The sequence below is a fragment of the Sarcophilus harrisii genome, chromosome 4 (assembly GCF_902635505.1).
Source record: "Sarcophilus harrisii chromosome 4, mSarHar1.11, whole genome shotgun sequence".
Taxonomy (NCBI): domain Eukaryota; kingdom Metazoa; phylum Chordata; class Mammalia; order Dasyuromorphia; family Dasyuridae; genus Sarcophilus; species Sarcophilus harrisii.
Genome location: NC_045429.1, coordinates 227,025,471 through 227,048,037, shown reverse-complemented (window position 1 = coordinate 227,048,037; position 22,567 = coordinate 227,025,471). Strand labels below are relative to the sequence as shown.

General features: G+C 32.8%; 1 pseudogene; it reads right to left on the bottom strand.

The window, feature by feature from the left end:
• Window positions 1-479: 479 nt before the first annotated feature.
• On the bottom strand, window positions 480-2,208 carry LOC111720981 (annotated as a pseudogene).
• Between the last annotated feature and the right edge of the window lie 20,359 nt (window positions 2,209-22,567).

Below are 22,567 nucleotides of genomic sequence, written 5' to 3'. Positions count from 1 at the left end.
GTTAGATTTAGCAATTTCATGTTTGTTAATTATACTGAAATATAATATAATGAAATATATGAAATTTATTACAAAAAATTGTGTAAAATTAAAAGCACAATGCATTAACAAATAAATGCTTTTGTCACAAAAATTATAAATATAGTTAGGGTTAAAGATGGGTGAGAGGGGAGTTAATTCAAACTACAGCAATAAAGTCTTTAAACCACCTTCTGAAAAGAACTGCTAAATGTTCCTTTTATTTATTTTTTACCTGTATCTCCCATTAAAAATAAAAATCAATGGAAAAATCACAGCTGGTATAATAATATAGTATAATAATACTTCAAGTTCTTGAAATTACACAAGGTTTGGTCTGGCATCATTTTTATATTAACTTGTTTGGTATTCAATTATTTGGTATTCAATCAAATATTCAATTACTGTATCAGCCCCAACTCCAACTCACCCCTATCCCTTGATAGTTATGATTTGTTCCATTAGCATCCATAGCCACCTCCACCAAATACTCTGCTCCTGCACAACCACCACCTTTGTGATTGCTGCATGCTTGACTACTACTAAAGCCAGAACTGCTGACACTGCTATTTTGTTGATAATCTCTGGCACCAAAACCTCCACTGAATCTGAGTATTCTTAGAATGTTCATGACTGCTGCCCTTATAATGATATTCATAAGTCATACTTTCTACCCATAATGGCACTTATTTAGCTTCAGCAGGAAAATCCTGCAAATTCTTTACAAATGTTGATATCTCTGTCATTGAAGAATGAAGCAGGAAGACCAAGTTACATAACATAACCTGTACTACAAAGTCAATGTACATACTCTAAGATATCTGAAGTCAGTCTCTGTAGATACTGGCACAAATATATCCTTCATGGTATAAAAAAGTCTTCTAAGGAATCAATCTTCTTTTGGTTTTTACAAACACTAAAGTCAGTGAATCATTGCCTAAACCATTAGAACTGTAATTTTTTTTTTACTTGTGGTATTTAGGGAGGTCAAGCAAAAATGACCATTTGTCTGATTCTTCCACCCATCTTACTTTCTGTATGATTCTTTCAGAAGTAGAGCCAACTCTGCCTGGAGTCAGAAAAATACATGTGTGAGAAATGCTGAAAAGTTGGGTTTCTAAAATTTTGAAGTAGTCTGAAATAGTGGGTACCACTGACCCAGAGGTTTTCAGAATGTTAGAGGTTAAGGAAGGATAAGATTTTACAGAACAATTAAGTGAATAGAAGCCTTGAGCAAATAAGGAATTGGGGAGTTAGGAAGGCAAAGGTAGATTCGTTGAAGCATAAAGTTTTGTGGTTTTTAGAAAACCACAAACTTAAAATAATAGCAGATTCAGTCCAAACTACTAGGGGACAATTCCATAACTTTACAAATATATATTACTTCTGCTTAATGGATTAATTGAATATTAAAAATACATCCTTTACAAGGAATTTTCTGCCATTTTTAAACATGGGATTAGGAGGAGGGAGGGGGAACATACATATTTTTGGGGAAACATGTAGTGGGCATATTAGAAAGATTGTGACCTGGGAAGGAATAAACCAATTCATTCTCTGAAGGAAAGGGCTGTGCCAAACTAGCGACTACATAAAGCTTCTCCTACATCTGTACTCAGGGGTCCCTTTTCTTGAAGAGGAGTAGGGCTACTTCTGACAAGAAATGTTAAGAGGATTCCTTAAGATACTTCTTTAATAAATCTTCCTCAATAACTGATTTTCAGTGTCAAGAGTATATTTCTAACACATCCATCCAAGAAGTCATGAGCAAGCAGCTGTATTTCCTTGGAGAGACTAAATTTTAAACATCAGAATGTCATAAAATACTATTTGTCTCATACTATATCACACAATTATACCACAATTATGAGGTTCAAACCCATATCAAGCATACAATCAGATTCATCCAACAGTAGATACTTGCAAAATGTTAAGGCAATTTTTTTTCTCCAGATATCATGGAGTTGCCAGGGAAGCAAGGGAAATCCACAATCTAAGTCTTGAATCTGCTGATCAATATTGGCACTACCATGGACTATGCATAGACAAACTTTGAATCTATAAGAAAATGGTCTGATTTCTTCATAGATCTGTACTGCCAGTTCTCTAGTTGATGCTAGAACCAGGAAAACAGTACTGTTTGCATTGTCCATACTTTCCCTTTGCCTTCTTAACTCTCAATGATGACATTATCACTGTGAATCAATTGTGTGTGGATATGACTCATTATAAAGCCCCACTTTCCAAAGAATTGCTTAGAAACAGCTGTAATATATCCACTCCGTTGGCATATTCACACATAAGATGTACCTGTACCCTATGGCTTCCTCTCTCTATGAACCTGCATTTTTCCCTACAGCCACTACTACAACTTCTTTCTGGCTATAACACCAGCCTGAGCCAATCAGGGAACAATCCATCACAATCTATTCTCTCACTGCCTCAGCAGAGCAAAGTCCTCCAAAATTGGTGAGATCATCTATTTTACTGCTTACCCACTGCTACCCTTTTGTCTTCTCTCCTTACCCCATAGATGGTTAGCTTCCTTAGGTCAAATGAGAAGACTGCATGTAACAAAACAAAGGCTTTTTAAAAGAAGAGCTGATACTCTAACAATAAGAATGCTGGGAAATACTGATACTTTCTCCTTCCTACCTTTTAAATTATAGCAACCACTGTTTACATAAAATAGTGAAGTTGAAAAACATTAAAAAAAATGTTGTTGTAAAGTTAATGACTTAGATTCAAAGAAAGCTGGAAACATCAAGGAGGAATGTAGAATACCTAAAAATGAAATCTTATATTTTTGTACATCTTTGTATATATATATTGAATATACTGAATATATACTGAATATACTGAATACTGAAAACTCTTTGAAGTTAGAGATATGTTTCATTTTTGTTATTTTGTCCCCATTACCTAAACCAGTATTTTGTGCATAGTAGAAGTTCCATATTGTTTAACTGTTTTCTTTTAATGAGAGTTTATTTTATAACATTGAAATGGAAACACGTATCAGATGCTTATTGGATTGAGTTTAATTGAGTGAAATATATAAGCAGAATGTCAGCATTTGTGACTTCTACATTTTAAATTACACAAAGGTGTCCTCAAGGGAAAGTGTGCAGGGAAAAGAATGTAAGCTAATCATTTAATAATAACAGTAAATGAAGAACTCAAGAGATAATTAGTGCCTCCAAGATATTATTAATATTATCATGTGTATTGTTGATATTCATTGAAAAATGATAATTAAAATGGGTTATAATAGTCAGTGAAGATAATTATTTTCCTTTTATGATATACAACTTGCAATGTATAAGGTATATAAAAATTCTAGATGCTGGTTTCTAATCTTTTCTCTTTTTTTGATTATCTGGCTTCTCTTAGAAGTTGTGTTTTTCTCTGTGTATTTGTAATTACTTCAGTGATATTTTTTTCCTTTTTTTGATATTGATATCATCAGGCCATATTCCCTCCACATAATAATAATAATAATAATAGTAAACTTTCCCACATAATAATAAGTATAACAAAGCAAAATATATCCCTATTTTACTAATATTAAAGATGAGATCAAAGGAATCAGGCATGGTAGATGGATGTCTTAGGGAAATTTTGTCTGATAACATTACATAATCTGGTCAGGCATGGGATATGTAATGGTGAAGGGAATGTTTGTACAGATGAAATAAAGACTATGTCAAAATTTCAAAGTATTGAAACTTTCTTATCAAATAAGTATTATGAACTGGAGTGTACAATGTGTTTAGGGAAAATTGTTCTCTCTGTACATGAGCTGCCAAACATTTTCAGGTTTGTTTTCCATCTTCACTGTCCACCTGATCCATCCAAAAGCTTTCATGTGGCTCCAAGAAGCTATAACATACACAGTAGCCACTCTAGTAATTCCATCAAAAGCAAAGTAAATGTGAAGCTTAGAGAGATGTAGGATTCTTGGCTCAGTAAAAAAATTCACATGAAATTCAGTTTCATGCTGATAGTAACAATTCAAAGTGCTCTTATGAAGCCATGACGGGTATTTTTGTATCAAAGACCTATGCTGCATCTCAATTACTCAGTGCTGATGGAGCCACATTGATTAGTAATAAGGACATGATTCCAGAGAGATTGGATAAACACTTTTGTAGTGTTCTCAATAGATCATCAACAATCAATGCTGAAGCCATTAACTATTTACTCAGGTTGAACTCAATCTATTCCTAATTGAAGTTCTAAGTGAAAAAGGTGTTTGGAATGGCATTAGGTTCCTGGTGGTGAAATACCTGGTGCTTATTCTATTGCAACAGAGGTATATGTAGAAGGTATATATAGAGGGGGGTTAGTAGGAGGTGTTTATTGCTCATAAAAAGCTGATTGAAATTTTCTGGGTTATATGGCAAGAGGATGTTATGCCACAGGAGTTTAAGGATGCCTCATTGTCCATCTCTATTAGGAATAGATTCTCTTGTGACAATGGTAAGAGATTCTCTCTCTTAGTTATTGCTGTAAAGATTTTTTGGCAGAGATGTCCTTAAAAGACTTATCTTTCATCTACAACAATGAACAACAAAATTACATTTCAAAATAATTAGTTTCAAGGTAATTCCAAAAGATTTTTTGGTGGAAAATGCTATGAACTATAGATTCTTAATGCACACTAAAGTATCCTATTTTCACTTTTCTTATTTTATTTTTTTCTTTCTCATGGTTCTCCCTTTTAGTTTTGATTCTTCTTGAGAAACATGACTAATGTGGAAATGTTTAACTTAATTGTGCATATATAACCTATATAAGATTGCTTTATGTCTTAAGGATGGGGGAAGGAAGTGAGAGAGAGAGAAAAAAATTTTGGAACTTAAAATTTTACATAAATGAATGCTAAAAAATATCTTTTCATGTAATTGGAAAAATAATATTAAATACAAAAAAAGGGAAAATATTGCTTCACAGGGTTATTTTTTAGATTAAAAAAATCCACAAACTTTAATGTAAGTTAATGTGTTTTTTTTTAATTGTTGATTTTCTTCTCAAGGTTTATTATTTATACCTTTAACTACCATGTATCACAATATATGCTCTAAAAGTTGACCTCCATTCACATCGTCTGATGTTACTTAAAGGAGTAATAGTTGCTTCAAGATAATTAATTTTTAAAATTAATTTATTTATTATAATAACTTTCTATTGACAGAACCCATGCCAGGGTAATTTTTTACAGCATTATCCCTTGCATTCACTTCTGTTCCGATTTTTCCCCTCTCTCCCTCCACCCCCTCTCCTAGATGGCAAGCAATATATGTTGAATATGTTGCAGTATATCCTAGGTACAATATATGTGTGCAGAACCAAACAGCTCTCTTGTTGCACAGGGAGAATTGGATTCAGAAGGTAAAAATAACCTGGGAAGAAAAACAAAAATGCAAACAGTTTACAGTCATTTCCTAGTGTTCTTTCTTTGGGTGTAGCTGCTTCTGTCCATCCTTGATCAATTGAAAATGAATTAGGTCTCTTTGTCAAAGAAATCCACGTCCATCAGAATACATCTTCATACAGTATCGTTGTTGAAGTATATAATGATCTCCTGGTTCTCCTCATTTCACTTAGCATCAATTCATGTAAGTTTCTCCAAGCCTCTCTGTATTCATCCTGCTGGTCATTTCTTACAGAACAATAATATTCCATAACATTCATATACCACAATTTGCCCAATCATTCTCCAATTGATGGGCATCCATTCATTTTCCAGTTTCTAGCCACTACAAACAAGGCAGCCACATTTTGGCACATACAGGTCCCTTCCCCTTCTTTAGTATCTCCTTGGGGTATAAGCCCAGTAGTAGCACTGCTGGATCTAAGGGTATGCATAGTTTGATGCACTTTTTTGGGCATAATTGCAGATTGCTCTCCAGAATGGTTGTCTTCATTCACAACTCCACCAACAATGCATCAGTGTCCCAGTTTTCCCAGATCCCCTCCAACATTTATCATTATTTTTTCCTGTCATCTTAGCCAATCTGACAGATGTGTAATGGTATCTCAGAGTTGTCTTAATTTGCATTTCTCTGATTAATAGTGATTCTAATTCTAATAAGCATGGCTCTCTTCAACAATGTGATGATTCAAACTAATTCCTATTGTTCATTGATGAAGAGAGCCATCTACACCCAAAGAGAGGTGGGAGCTGAGTGTGGACCACAACATAGCATCCTCACTCTTTCTGTTGTTGTTGGCTTGCATTTTGATTTCTTATTCATTTACTTTCTTTTTTAAATCTGATTTCTCTTGTGCAGCAAGAGAATTGTATACATATATTTTTACATATTGGATTTAACATACATTTAACATGTTTAACATATCTTGAATTGCTTACCTTTTAGGGGAGGGGTGGGGATAGAAGGAGAAAATCCATGCAAGAGTCAATGTTGTCAAATTATTTGTGCTTATGTTTTGAAAATAAAAAAATAACTTCATAAAAATAGATTTGGTCTTTTCCTTATGCAAGTTTGAAATCCTTCTATTTTGTTGAACAGCCATTTTTTTCCTGTGATGTAGTATATTTAATTTTGCTATATGAATGATTCTTGGTTTTAGTTCTAGCTCCTTTGCCTTTCAAATTGTTGTGTTTCATTACCTCCAGTACTTTAATAAAGTACCTACCAAGTCCTGTGGAATCCTGATTATGATTCTTTGATGTTTGAGTTGTTTCTTTTCAACCACTTACAGTGTTTTTCCCTTGATCTAATAGTTCTAAAATTTGGCTATTATGTTCCTTGAAGTATTTATTGTGGGATCTCTTTACTGAAATGATCAATGGATTCTATCAATGCCTATTTTGCCCTCTGACTCGAGGACATTATGGTACTTTTTTCTGTTCAGAAGCTATTTAGGTCCTCCTTTTGATTATAAATTTATTGTAATCAATTATTCCGATATTACCCCTCATTTATTTTCAAGATCAATTGTTTCTCCCATGAACTATTTTACATTTTCTCCCAGTCTTTCATTTCTTTGATTTTGTTTAATTGATTCCTTATGTCTCATAGAGTTATTGTCTACCACTTGCCTATCATTAGATTTTAAGGTGATGTTTTCTTCAATTAGTTTTTTTTTACTCTTTTTTCCATTTACCCAATTGTACTTTTTAAGTGGTTGTTTTCTTCAGTCACTTTTTTTAATCTTCTTCCCCACTTTGTCAATTCTACTTTTTAAGCAGTGTTCCAAGCTATTGTTTCTTTTTTCACAATTCTCTTGCACCACTCTTATTTTCCCCCACTTTTTCTTCTACCTCTTTTGTATGATTTTAAGTCCTTTTTGAACTTTTCCATGAGTTCTTTCTGGATCTGAGATCACTGAAACACTTCTTTGGTGTTTGCCATAGGTATTTTTACATTGTTTTCCTCTTCTTAGTGTGTATTTTAATCTTCTCTGTAGTTAGATTTCTTTTTCCTTTTTTTTTTTTTTTTTGTTCTTATGTTTTATTTTCCTTTCTCCTTTCTTTTAAATTTTTGCTCTTTTTCTAGGGTGGAATCTGTCTCAAGCTTCTTTTGCCAGTGACTGCAGGATTTTGTTGTTTATTGGTTGCTGCACTGATGTTGTCCAGAGATCCTTATGGAACCCTCATGTATGGTTATTCACTAAGGAGGAGTGAGGGAGTAGTTAATATTACTGGAGGTTGTAGAGTCTGACAGCTTACCTGGTGCTAAACTGGGATCCCATTGAATGACCAGTCTTTTTTCTTGTTTGACCTTTTTATTTGTTTTTCTTTTCTTTCTCATGTTTTTTTTTTTTTCCTTTTTTGGTCTGATTCTTTTTGTATAAATATGTTTAAAGCAACTATGCATATTTAACCTATATGAGATTGTTTGCTGTCTTGGGGATGGAGGAGGTAAAAGAGGAGGGGGGGAAACCTGGAACACAGTCTTACAAAAATGAATTATGGAAACTATGAAAATAACATTGAAAATAAAAATTAAAATGACAAATAAAAAAGAAAGCCTTCATTTGTTCCATCAATTCTGTTATGTTTATTGAGTGACCAGTCTTTTTTCTTGTTTGTTGATTGAATCCATGATCTTGGTACAGAAATATGACTACTCTGGTTTCTTATGTAGTTCATCAATAACTCATGGGTTTATTACATTGAATTCCCAATCCCTATATTTTTGCCTGCCAGCATTTTGGATTTCCTTCACAGGCTAATTGTACAATATTTCAGAGTCTGATTCTTTTTGTACAGCAAAATAATGGTTTAATCATGTATATTTATTGTGTATCTAATTTATACTTTAATATATTAAAAAAAAAGAAATTAGCCTGCTATCATGCAGCATAATAAATCTTAACTGGGAAAAAAATAACTCATGGGTTTAGTGTTCTTTATTATTTGTTCATGTAGTTTTGGTGACAGAGATGCTTTTTCCCTTTAACATGGATGCTGGTTTTCCCCTGAAAGAATTGATACATTTTAGTCTAGTTTGGTGAGGAAGGAGTTCTTAATTAGTGTTTTCAGTATCAACTTTCTCTGGTGATAATTATAAAGATGGTTTGTCTCTTTTTGGTCCTTATAGATTCATCGTCTTTTTCCTCTTGTCTTGCCCAGAATTCCTTTGGAGGAATGCTTTTATAAAATTATTAGGATCTGTGGAGGATGCTGCTGAAATATGTGGTTTGTTCATGAACTATAAAAACAGCCTTGAATAAAAAACCTCCTTGAATTCTCTCCATTTGGCCATGACTTCTTTAAGGATAATATTGCCCCTAGAATTTGTTACTATAGTTCTCATGCTTCTCCTACTATGTGCTTGGCTGATCTTTTAAAATCACCTTTACAGGTTCATCATCCATGTCCCACATATATTGTATGATATAACCAAAGTCTCTGTCCTGAGTTCTTTTCTCTATTCAGTTTTCTGCTAATGATTTCTCACCCCCACTCCATACATTAACTATCTCTGTGAAAAAAAAGATCCATATTTTGTGCTTTTCTATCTATTGATCTCAAAGGCTAGCATCTCCAAATGTTTATTTCTCTCTCTCCATAGATGAACCGAGATCCTTCAAAATCAAAATATCAAAAACTTTTTTCATTATTTCCTCATTAAAATAACTAGCTCTTCCATATTTTCTTATTTCTCTAATGGATATCATCTCCCTTCCAATTAATCAGCTTTTTATTCTAGAAATGTTGATTCTTTATTCTCATTAATCACTATGATGCCCAATATCCAATCAGTTTTTAAATCTTGCCCATTCTACATATACCATGTCTTTGTCTTTTCACTCAATCATTGTAATTGAAGCCCTCTTCACCTATTGTTTACAAGTTGCAATAGTCCCATATTGTTCTTTTCACGGTTAGTCCTTATATATTCTAATCTATCCCCTGCATAGTTGCCAAATTGGTATTTTAAAAGGAAATGCCTTTCTTGACTGCTCAAGAAAAATACAGGTAGCTTTCATGTATTGTTTCAAGGTTTATGAAGTACAACCTAAATATCTCATTTGACTCCACAGCAGTCCTACCAGATTGATGTTATCATTATCCTCATTTTATGATGATGAAAGTGAGAAACCTTCCAAAATCCATTCTAACTCCACTGTTATCCTATTAATTATTTTCTAATTGTCCTGTATATATCATTTCTGTATAAACCTGTATGTATGTTGTTGATGACCATTAATTTTAAGGGGTTGGAGATAGAGATTATGTATTGCTTTTTTTTTTCTATCCCAAGTATTAAATATAGTGTCTAGCATTATATTATTAATTGATTGATTTCTTGATTTTTGTCATTGAATTATATGGTGATGAGATGGAAGTGGTGAAGTAACATGATTAGACCCAAGCTTCAGGAAAAAAAAAAAAATAATGATCATTAAAAAGGGGGCTTAGAATGTGTACAGAGTAGATATTAGGAGACTAATTAGCAAGCTACTGAAATATGCAGATGAAACATGGGCAAGTCTTCTAAACTTCTAAACTTCATGCTGCACAAGAAAAATCAGATCAAAAAGGGGAAAAAAATGAGAAGGAAAACAAAATGCAAGTAACCAACAACAATGAAGTGAAAATATTATGTTGTTATTCACACTCAGTCCCCACAGTCCTTTCTCTGGCTGCAGATGACTCTGTCCATCACAAAACCACTGGAACTGGCCTGAATCACCTCACTGTTGAAAAGAATAATGTCCATCAGAACTGATCATTCTATAACTTTGTTGCTGTGTACAATGTTCTTTTGGTTCTACTCACTTCACTTAGCATTAGTTCATATAAGTCTCTCCAGGCCATTCTGAAAACATCCTGCTGATTGTTTCTTATATGACAATAATATTCTGAAAACATCCTGCTGATTATTTCTTATATGACAATAATATTTCATAACATTCATATACCATAACTTATTTAGCCATTCTCCAACTGATGGGCATCTATTCAGTTTCCAGTTCCTTGACACCACAAAAAGGACTGATGTAAACATTTTTGCACATGTAGATCCTTTTCCTTCTTTTAATGATCACTTTGGGATACAGGCCCAGTAGAGACACTGCTGGATCAAAGGATATGCACAGTTTGATAGCCCTTTTAGCATGGTTCCAAATGGCTCTCCAGAATGGTTCAATTAGTTCACAACTCCAACAATGCATTAGTGTCCCAGTTTTTCAATATCCCTTCCAACTTTCATCATAACGTTTTCCTGTCATCTTAATCAACCTAAGAGGTGTGCAGTGGTACCTTAGAGTTGTCTTAAGTTGCATTTTTCTGACTTTGTCTTGGCAGGTAGACTCCTTATTATGTTATAATATATTATAATCTACAGTAATCTTACATGGAATTTCTCTTTACATTTCTTGCTGCTAGACTTTATTGATAACATAAAAATGCTCATCATTTGGGTGGATTTATTTTGTATTCTGCACTTTGTTATAGTTGTGAATTATTTCTAGTACTTTTTAGATGATTATCTAGGAGCCTCTAAATATACCATTATATCATCTGCAAAAAGTAACAATTTGTTTTCCTCATTATCTACTCATTTAATTTAATTAATCTACTCATATAATTCATTTAATTGCTTTTCCTTCTTTTCTTGCAAAGTAAATATTTCTAATACAATATTGATTGGTAATAGTGATAGAGGGTAACCTTCTTTCATCCCAAATATTACTGAGAATTATTCTAGTTTATCCTAATTACATATGAAGCTTGCTGATGGTTTTAAGTGGATATTACTCATCATTTTATGGAAAACTACATTTATTCCTATACTCTTTAGTCTTTTTAATAGGAATGACTCTTGAATTTTGTCAAATGTTTTTTCTGCATCTATTGAGATAATAACATGATTTATGTTAGATTAGTTATTGATATAGAGAATTATGTTAATAATTTTCCTGCATTCCTTGTATAAAACCTATGTGGTCATAGTGTATTATTCTGGTGATAACTTACTGTAATTTATTTGCTAATATTTTATTTAAGATTTTGGCATCAATATATATATTAGGGAAGGTGGTCTATAATTTTTTTCTCTTTTTTCAATTTACTTTGTTTAGGTATCGGTCCCATATCTGTGTCATAAAAGGAATTTGGTACCACTCCTTCTTTTCCTATTTTTCCAAATAGTTACATGGTACTAGAATTAATTGTTCTTTAAATGTTTTGTAAAATTCACATGTAAATCCTTTTGGACCTGGAAATTTTTTCTTAGACAGTTGATTAATAGCTTGTTTAATTTATTTTTCTTAAATGAGACTAGGTAATTTATTTCCTCCTCTGTTATCTGGGCAGACTATAGTTTTGTTAATATTAATTCATTTTATTTAGATTATCAGACTTATTGGCGTACAATTAGGAAAAATAAATCATAATCATTGCTCTCATTTCCTCTTCATTGGTGGAATGTTCACCTGTTTCATTTTTTATACTAACAACTTGATTTTCTTCTTTCCTTTTTCTAATCAAATTAAATAAAAGTTTATCTATTTTGTTGATTTTTCATAAAACCAACTGTCAGTTTTGTTTTTAGTTTCAATAATTTTCTTGCTTTCAATTTTATTTATCTCCCTTTTTGTTTTCAGAATATCAAATTTGAAATTTAATTGGGAATTTTTAGTTTGGTCTTTTTTTTTTTTTTTTAGCTTTTTTAGTTTTATGCTCAATTCATTAATCTTCTCTTTCTGTATTTTATGCAAGTAACTGTCTAGTATTATACAACTTCCCCTAAGAACTGCTTTCTTTGCATCCAATAATTTTTGCTCTGTTATCTCATTATTGTCATTTTCTTAGATGAAATTATTTTGATTGTGTCTATAATTTGTTGTTTCACTGACTCATGTTTTAAGATTAAATGATTTAATTTCCAGTTAATATTTGGTTTATTTTCCCCTGACTCCTTATTACATGTAATTTTGTTACATTATGATCTGTAAAAGATGCATTTACTATTTTTGCCTTTCTGCATTTGATACTGAGATTTTTATGCTGTAATTCATCGTGTAGATTCCATATACAACTGAGTAAAAAGTATATTTCTTTTGTTCTCTATTCAATTTTCTCCAAAGGTCTATCATAACTAACTTTTCTAAAATTCTATTTATCTCCTTAACTTCTTTATTTATTTTGTGGTTTTATTTATCTGATTTTGATAGAGCAATGTTGAGATCCTTCCAGTATAGTTTTGCTTTCTATTTCTTCTTGCAACTCTGTTCAATTCTGGCCATTACATCAAAAATGAATGAAAATGTCCCTTATTTCATTGAATGTCCATCTTTTCCCCTGAAAAATAATGCTTAATTTTGTTGCATGGTTGATTCTTGACTGCAGTCCAATTTTTTTGGTCTTCCTGAAAATCATATCGCAGGCCATTTGAGCCATTAAAATGGAAGCTACTAGGTCCTGAGTAATTATGATTGTAGCTTCTCAGTTTTTTAATTGTTTTGGTCTGTTTGCAATATTTTTTCCTTGATCTGATAATTCTGGAATTTAGGTACAATATTTCTCATAGTTTTTATCTGGGATTGCTTTCACCATTCTTTCAATGACTATTTTACTCTCTGGTTCTAGGATATCAAGGCAGTTTTCCTTGATGATTTCTTATAAAATGTTGTCTGAGCTCTTTTTTTTTTTCATTATCATTCTCAGGGAATTTAATGGATTTTCTCTCCTGGATCTATTTTCCAGGATAGTTTTGTTTTTTCCAATGAGATATTTTATGTTTTCTTCATTTTTTTTTTCATTTTTGGAGGGTTTTGTTTGATTGATTCTTGATGTCTCATTGAATCATTTGCTTCCATTTGTTCAATTCTATTTTTTGTGTGTGAATAATTTTTTCAGTTAGTTTTTTAAACCTCCTTTTGTATTTAGCCAATTGAACTTTTAGGTGAATTTTTTTTTTCCATTGGGTGTTTTTTCCATTTCAGTAATTCTATTTTTCAAGGAGTTGTTTCCTTTTTTCCAATTTGTCCAAAACTATTCTTTAAGAAGCAATTTTCTTCAGATAGTTTCTGTGTTTCCTTTTCCAGAGCTCTCATTTCCTTTCCCCCTTCTTCTTTTAACTTTCTTTTAAGATCCTTTTTTGAATTTTTTCAAATGTGCCTTGTGAGAATGGCACCAATTTATGTCACTCTTTGAGGCTTCAAAGTTTTGCCTTTAATATATCCTCAAGGTGTGAGGTCTTTTCTTCTCTTTCTCCATAAAAAGTATCCATGATCAGAGCTCTCTTTGCTTTTTTGCTAATTTTTAATGGTTAAGATCTGCTCTTAGAGTAAAGGGAGATTGTCCCAAAGTTCCTCTACAAGAGACAGTAGGGGCTGTCCTGGTGCAACTGCTGCTGGCTTCTCTCCAGTCCTGCATGGGAATGTCCAAGTTCCATGTTATGCTGGATGGGTTCAATATTTACCTTCTGAAATTGTATTGGAGGTCCCACAGGTACTTTGCTGATCCACTGGCTTCTGAACCAGGACAGAATAGTAAACACTGTTGTATTTTGGGCTAAGAACCTCCTAGATTCCTCCAACATGCAGAACCTCTGGGCCCTTGGTGTCCCTGCACTGCACTGCACTGCACTGCACTCTCATTGGCCTGCATCCTTAATTGCCTCATTGAGACAGATATTTCCTGAAGTTCTTCTAAAAATGTCTTCTGCTGAAATTTGTTATGCTCCAAATATTTGTGGGTTCTGTCACTCCAAAACCTATTCAGAAGCTTCATTGGGTGTTGATCTGAAGGAAGCTAGCAAGAGCTCAAAAATCTGTCTATTTTCTACTATCCTGGCTTTGCTCCATTTTAGAAATATTATGTTTTGAGAGATCTATAGTACATTTAGCTTGAGAAATACCAAATTGGTGGGGAGAAATGCATGTTTTGGGGGAATTATATAACTTGAATCTCAGGAAAATGTTGAAAATTCATTTCCCAGATTTAAATGAAATTACCTACAAAAATATTAAATAATTGTTATAATTAGCATTTTATTAATTAATATTTTTAAAGCAGTTGCATATGTTTCAAAACACACAAAAATGCATATTCTATTTATACTTCCTTAGCAAAATCAATGTGTTTTCTTTATTTATTTTGAATAACTCATTGGTATAAAACATGTAATTATTAAAAGTTTCAGAAAAATAAAGATGATGATTTCTATCAATACTAACTAATTTGGGAGATTGTAAATAAAGAAATTGCATATTATTTTCAATAAATAAGAAGGATGAAACATTAATTCAAAATATAATAAAACTTCAGTGGGCTAAGTTGTTCTTATCTGAACAATATATTTAATTACTTACTCATCTACAGAAAAGTATTCCTACTTCTGGGATGAACTTTTAACAAAGTGTCACTGAGATGTAGCTGTGTCTACTTTCCCAATATTACAGGGGTTGGGGCAGCCAAATTATATTAATGTCTCACCTGCCAAGGCCCTTTTGTTGTAGCTGTCTAAAGCTATTTATTGATGATTCTTTTTTCTTCATATGAATTATCATCTTTGGAGCTCATATTGTCTTATGAGCACATTCTGTCATCTACAACTCATTATCTAGTATAAAATTGTAAACAATATACATTAAAAGAATGATAAGAGCTTTATTCTACCCAGTGAAATCTCTATATTGTAATTCCAGGAAAACTTTTCCAGCTGACTTACATAACTATTAGAAAGAAAACCCTGCTAAATAGAATTAAGTATGAAAATGTTGACATGAGATTTTAGTAGCAACAACATAAACTATGGTAGTTTAATTCATCATCACAGTTAAAACTGAAAGATTTCCATATCATACAGAACAGGTTAGTATACCTAACTTGATAATGGAGTTGATAGGGCATGTTTTTGTCAAATTTTTGCCCTTATACAATTTTAAGGAAGGGAAAAAGACAAAAAAAAAAAGGTCAAAGGTTTTCTAAAATATTTGTAGTTATAATCAACAAAAATGTGTATATTTCTTTAATTCATTATAACTGCTTCCATATGTATTTTCTTCATCTGCTTAGTTCATAATCCTTAATAAATGGAGATAAAAAAAGCAGTTACATGACAAAAAGGAAATATATAAATTGTTTGAGCTAGTTATTTTTTTTTAATTAGGACAGCAGTAAAAAATATGAGATCATGAGAATAATATGCCAGAATGCCAGAAGACTCATTCTTAGGATTTTCTTTATCTTTATTATTCTATTCCTATCCTATTTAAGTTTAGTCTAAATCATGAAGTTCCAATTATTGTATATGCCAGGCACTATAGTATGTACTTGAGTAAAAAATTCTTAAGACTCAGTCCATGTCCCTGAGTTCAAAATCTAACAATGGATAGATGTTACAGATCCGTAACAACGGATATAAAATAGAATATAAGTGTTGGTACAGTATGCTATGTTGTGAATTAAGTAAATGGTGCCTTCTTACCTTCTCTTCTCAATGCCATTCCATTTTCCTACAATGAATTCTTCTTCCATCCATGGGGCAATGTCTTCATGTTTTTACAAAACTTGAATTGCATTTTGAAATGAGCATAATATTTTTAGTGATGGTGTTTTTTATTTTTAATCAAAATATGGCATGTGTAATTATGAGAAGACATTTCAAGCCTTTTGTGAAAGAATATCACAGAAAGGTAAATTCTGTCATTAAGGAACACATAAATTATGGACTGCTAATGAATTATGGCAGTAAGCTGCTGGAAAAAGTCTTATTAGCCACAAAGATAGAATACACACACCAATCCCCAATCCTTTCCTTATTGTTGTTATGTTAGAGTTTAAAAATTTTCCTTTTTTCTTTTTTTATTATAGTAACTTTTTATTGACAGAATCCATGCCAGGATAATTTTTTTTACAACATTATCCCTTGCACTCACTTCTGTTCTGATTTTTCCCTCCCACCCTCCACCCCCTCCCCTAGATGGCAAGCAGTCCTATATATGTTGAATATGTCCTAGTATATCCTAGATACAATGTATGTGTGCAGATCCAAACAGTTTTCTTGTTGCACAGGGAGAATTGGATTCAGAAGGTAGAAATAACCCGGGAAGAAAAACAAAAATGCAGACAGTTTACATTCATTTCCCAGTGTTTTTTCTTTGGGTGTGTCTGCTTCTGTCCATCACTGATCAATTGAAACTGAATTAGGTCTCTTTGTCAAAGAAATCCACTTCCATCAGATTACATCTTCATACAGTATCATTGTTGACATGTATAATGATCTCTTGGTTCTGCTCATTTCACTTAGCATCAGTTCATGTAATTCTCCCCAAGCTTCGCTGTATTCATCTTGCTGGTCATTTCTTACAGAACAATAATATTCCATAACATTCATATACCACAATTTACCCAACCATTCTCCAATTGATGGGCATCCACTCAGTTTCCAGCTTCTAGCCACTACAAACAGGGCTGCCACAAACATTTTGGCATATACTGATCCCTTTCCCTTCTTTAGTATCTCCTTGGGGTATAAACCCAGTAGAAACACTGCTGGATCAAAGGGTATACACAGTTTGATAACTTTTTGGGCATAATTCCAGATTGCTCTCCAGAATGGTTGGATTCGTTCATAGCTCCACCAACAATGTATCAGTGTCCCAGTTTTCCCGCATCCCCTCCAACAATCATCATTATTTTTTTCCTGTCATCTTGGCCAATCTGACAGGTGTGTAGTGGTATCTCAGAGTTGTCTTAATTTGCATTTTTCTGATTAATAATGATTTGGAACACTCTTTCATATGAGTGGTAATAATTTCAATTTCATCATCTGAAAATTGTCTGCTCATATCCTTTGACCATTTAATCAATTGGAGAATGGCTTGGTTTCTTATAAATTAGAGTCAGTTCTCTATATATTTTGGAAATGAGGCCTTTATCAGAACCTTTAACTGTGAAGATGTTTTCCCAGTTTGTTGCTTCCCTTCTAATCTTGTTTACATTAGTTTTGTTTGTACAGAAGCTTTTTAATTTGATGTAATCAAAATTTTATATTTTGTGATCAATAATGGTCTCTAGTTCGTCTTTAGTCACAAATTTCTTCCTCTTCCACAAGTCTGAGAGATAAACTATCCTATGTTCCTCCAATTTGTTTATAATCTCGTTCTATATGTCTAAATCATGGATCCATTTTTATCTTATCTTGGTATACGGTGTTAAGTGTGGGTCCATGCCTAATTTCTGGCATACTAATTTCCAGTTATCCCAGCAGTTTTTGTCAAATAATGAATTCTTATCCCAAAAGTTAGGATCTTTGGGTTTGTCAAACACTAAATTGCTATAGTTGACTATTCTGTCTTGTAAACCTAACCTGTTCCACTGATCAACTAATCTATTTCTTAGCCAATACCAAATGGTTTTGGTGACTGCTGCTTTATAATATAGTTTTAGATCAGGTACAGCTAGGCCACCTTCATTTGATTTTTTTTTCATTAATTCTTTTGAGATTCTTGACCTTTTATTATTCCATATGAATTTTGTTGTTATTTTTTCTAGATCATTAAAATATTTTCTTGGAAGTCTGATTGGTATAGCACTAAATAAATAGATTAGTTTAGGGAGTATTGTCATCTTTATTATATTTGCTTGACCTATCCAGGAGCACTTGTTACTTTTCCAATTGTTTAAGTCTGACTTTATTTGTGTGGAAAGTTCTTTGTAATTTAGCTCATATAATTCCTGACTTTCCTTTGGTAGATAGATTCCCAAATATTTTATGCTGTCTACAGTTATTCTGAATGGAATTTCTCTTTGTATCTCTTGCTGTTGGATTTTGAAAGAAATTTTGAAACTGAAAAAAAAAAAAAAAGAATTTTCCTGAGAAATAAAATGGTAGAAATTTTGATCTGTTATTTCTATTGAAAGCTTTAGAGCAAAAGATAAGTTAATTCAACAAAGGTCATTCAAATAATGATTAGAAAACAGGGTTGGGTAAAATGGCCATTATAGTTAAATTTCCTTTGGAATGTCATGGATAGTTTTAGGCTTTATTTTTTGTAGCAATCCTCTGCAATAGTATACTTGGCCATAGAACATAAACTAGACTGGATGAGTAAATCTTGAGGGAAGCTTTCCCAATGGTGTTTCCCTTTCCTTTATGTGAATGCTGCCCCAGGGAATGTATGCACACTAAGATCATCCTCTAAGCATATCAGTGCAATGCAGTGATGTGTTGAATGACCAATTCTTTCCATCTTTTGCAAGAAGGCTTTGAATGATATGCAATTTAAATAATGGATATGCAGGTATCTAATGTCCTTTCAAAACTGAACTATACATATTTCTTTGTTCTTTATAATGGGATTGATGCAAACTTTCTCTTTTATAAGAAAATAAATAAAACAAAGAAATGAAGGAAGGAAGGAAAGAAGGAAGGAAGGAAGGGAAAGAGGGAGAGAGGGAAAGAAGGAGGAAGGGAAGGAAGGAAAGAAAGAGGAAGGGAAAGAGGGAACAAGGAAGCCAGAAAATTATACTTCAACTTGCAGAGTTCATTAGGTCTCTCTCTGGAGGATACATTTTTCTATCATGAATGCTTTTTAATTGTCTTAGATTACTTCCTTACCTCTCCCAACCTCCCCCAAACAGTATGCAATCTGAAATACGTTGTATGTGAACAATCATTTTAAACTTATTTCCATATTAGTAATGTTGTGAAAGAAAAATCAGAAAGAAAGGGAAAGACCATGAGAAAGAAAAAGTAAACAAAAGGAGAAAATACTATGCTTAGAACCATATTCAGTCTTCATAGTTCTCTCTCTGGCTGCAAATCTCATTTTCTATCCCAAGTGTATTGGAATTGTCTTGCATCAATGTATGGCTAAAAAGAACCATGTTTATCATAGTTGATCATCACATCATCTTGCCGCTACTATGTCCAATGTTCTCTTGGTTCTGCTCACTTCACTCAGCTTGAAATCAGCTTGCACACCATTTCTTATAAAACAATAATATTCCATTAAATTCATATATCACAACTCATTCCTATCCACTCAATTTCAGTTCCTTGCCACTACAAAAATTGCTGCTACAAACTTTTTTGCACATTTAGGTCCTTTATCCTCTTTTATGATCTGTTTGACATACAGATCAAACAATATGCATAGTTTTATGCATAGTTTGGGCATAGTTCCAAAGTGCTCTATAAAATGGTTGGATCAGTTTACAACTCCACTAACAATGAATTAGTGTCCCGGTTTTTCCACATCTCCTCTAATATTGATCATTATATTTTCTTATCATCCTAGCCAATCTGATGAGTATAAGGTGGTACCTTGGAGTTGTTTTAATTTTCAGATAACTGAATTCTTAACAACTATCTCCTGAGCAATGATTACTTCAATAGCAGACTTAGGTATTCTTCAGATGAAGTATATTTGAGAGTCATCAGATGTGATAGAAAAATTATTGATTTGTATTTGTGAAGAAAACAAATAAAGAGCCTATGAATGCTGGTTTATCATATAATCATATTCCAGTTTTCTGCCAAACATATTTATCCTGTTTTAAAGAATCCTTAGGAAGACCAAATAAAAGTTAGTTGTCATCATCTCTTTGTAATTTCCATTAGGTATAGGAAAAGAACAAGGTTCTTGATATTAATAGTAGTGAGAACAGTAATGATTTTTCCACAAGGATATTTGCAAAGTAACATTACTTCATATCCCTATTCTAAAAGAAATTAGGGTTAAAGAAAATAAGGAGGAACAGGCCTAAGGAGAAGATTCATATTGTTTGACTTTTTTTTTGGTCTGGTTTTGATGTTAATCTGTGCTTGTGAGAAACTCCAGATCTATCTGAAATAAAGAGAGATTTGCATTTACTTGGTATGCTGATGTAAAAGAAATAGAAAGGTTCGTGATGAAAATTTGAACAGGACTAGCATAAACTAGATAAGTAAAAAAGACCTTATGTGTATCTAATTCATTTTGAAGACAATTTTCAAGGGTTTTAAATTTTCTTTTATAATAATGAATGATTTACATACTTGCTGAATCAGAATATAGAAATTTAGTAATATTCATTACTTTGCTCAACGCTAGCACCTGGTGTGTGCATGTGTGTGTGTGTGTGTGTGTGTGCATGCACATGTGTAACTAAGAGAGTTATAAGTTTCTGACATCTGTTAGCAAAAGGTCAGTTAAGGGACAATAATACGCAAAGAAAATATACTTATGGGGGTGTCACAGAAGGCAAGATTGAAAAACACCTGTGAAACCATTGGGGAAAAAAATCTAAATTAATATTTTGGCTCTTAGGCATGCTTTGCCCTCTGCACCATTGATACTCATTAATAGGAACCCCTAAGGGGATTTGCAACAGTCAAATATTTTGCAGATTATTTTATGCTGTCCCAGTTTCTGCTGCAGTGATTTGTTCTTATTTGGTTCCTTAAATCTATCATCATAAATAAGTAGTTACATCTTTCCCATTAATCATTTTTATTTCTCATCTTTGAACTCTCTCTGTTGACTAGTGCCCTTTGTGATTGAGAAGATCCCAAATAAGACTCTGAGGATCTTTTCTGTTATGATATATATAAAAAAATTGGTACCCTCTTTGAGAGGCTGACTGTAGCGAGACTGAAATCTGACTTTGGACAATGCACTGATATTCTGTTATATATGATGCTTTCCAAGTTCCTCCCTCCTACTGAATATCTGTGTTTTGAATTATTTTCACTCAGATGTATTAGCTATTTTTCCAAGTTGAACCTCAGTTTTATTTCCCTTGCTGGGGCGCATTTTATTATTCCAACAATTACCATTTTAGTTTCATCTGTGAAATTCATTACAATGCTGTTTACGCTCTTTAAAAGATCAGAGGAATACATATATGAATTAAATGAGGCCATTTAACAATTCCCTCTCCTCCAGGAAGTCTTCCTCTAAACTTATTCAGACAGATGGGTCTTCAATAAAGATCCCTAGGGAAGGAGATTCTGCAAGTGCTAGTAAAGTCATAAAACTGAAGAGGAAAAATTGGGTTCATAGAGAAAAGACAACTTGACAGTTAATCAGTAAAATATGAATAGAACATGACGCTATATACAGCATGGACTGGACCAGCATGTCATGGGGGAAGGTCTGAAAGTCAACCAAAGATCTGACTCCAATTTTTGAGGTTTATACCAATTTAATCAGGAGAGGAGAGACAACATATAGAAAAAGAATATGAAGTCATAAAGCATATCATAAAAAGACAATTTTGATGGAAGAGAAAGCATCATAAGAATTTGGAGAAGAAAGAAAGATTTCCCCATGGGTGGGAGTTAACAAAACTTTTAATGGAAGAGGCAGAACTGTATGAATACTTTAAATAATTAGTATGATGCGGGACTGTGGTCAAGGCTCAATAGCATGAGATCATATCTTGAGAACTAATTGGGGTCTTAGAGGGCATGTAGGAAAAACTTTTTTTTTTAACAGATAAAGAATCTGAATGTCAAAGTGAAGTTATTTCCTCAAAGTATATTGAGTACCAGATCTGGATATAAATACACACACACACACACACACACACACACGCAAATGCCCTCCTCTTTCTATTCTACCAGGCTCTCCAATAGTTACTTTTCTTCTTATCTGCCGTTTCTACCCTGGAATATGTAGACCTATACCAAAAAACTTCATAATAATGGGCACAGGGTGATTTTCCTCTGTTTATTGAAAGGAATTCAAAACTGCTTCCAAAAATGAGAATATAGAGATTCTTCTCAATAGATACATTGAGGCAAATGTAATAGCTACTCACATTTGTATAGAATTTTATGAAGTACTAAAAAGTCTGCTGAAGCTCCTTTCCTGGTACTTGAAATCATGTTCTTTTCTCCATTATTCTCAAAAAGAAACAAATAAAACCCACCTTTGATTCTATCATTGTTCATCTCTAATATTATAATCAAAGTCTTAGAAAAATCTATTCTTACTCATTTCTTCTTAATCATCTTCTATTTATTTCTCAGTCTCATGGAATTTGACTCCTCTCATGAATATATTGTTGAAACCATTTCTCTCATAGCTTAGTAATTATGGTGTTATTGCTCCAGCCAATTTTTTTCTT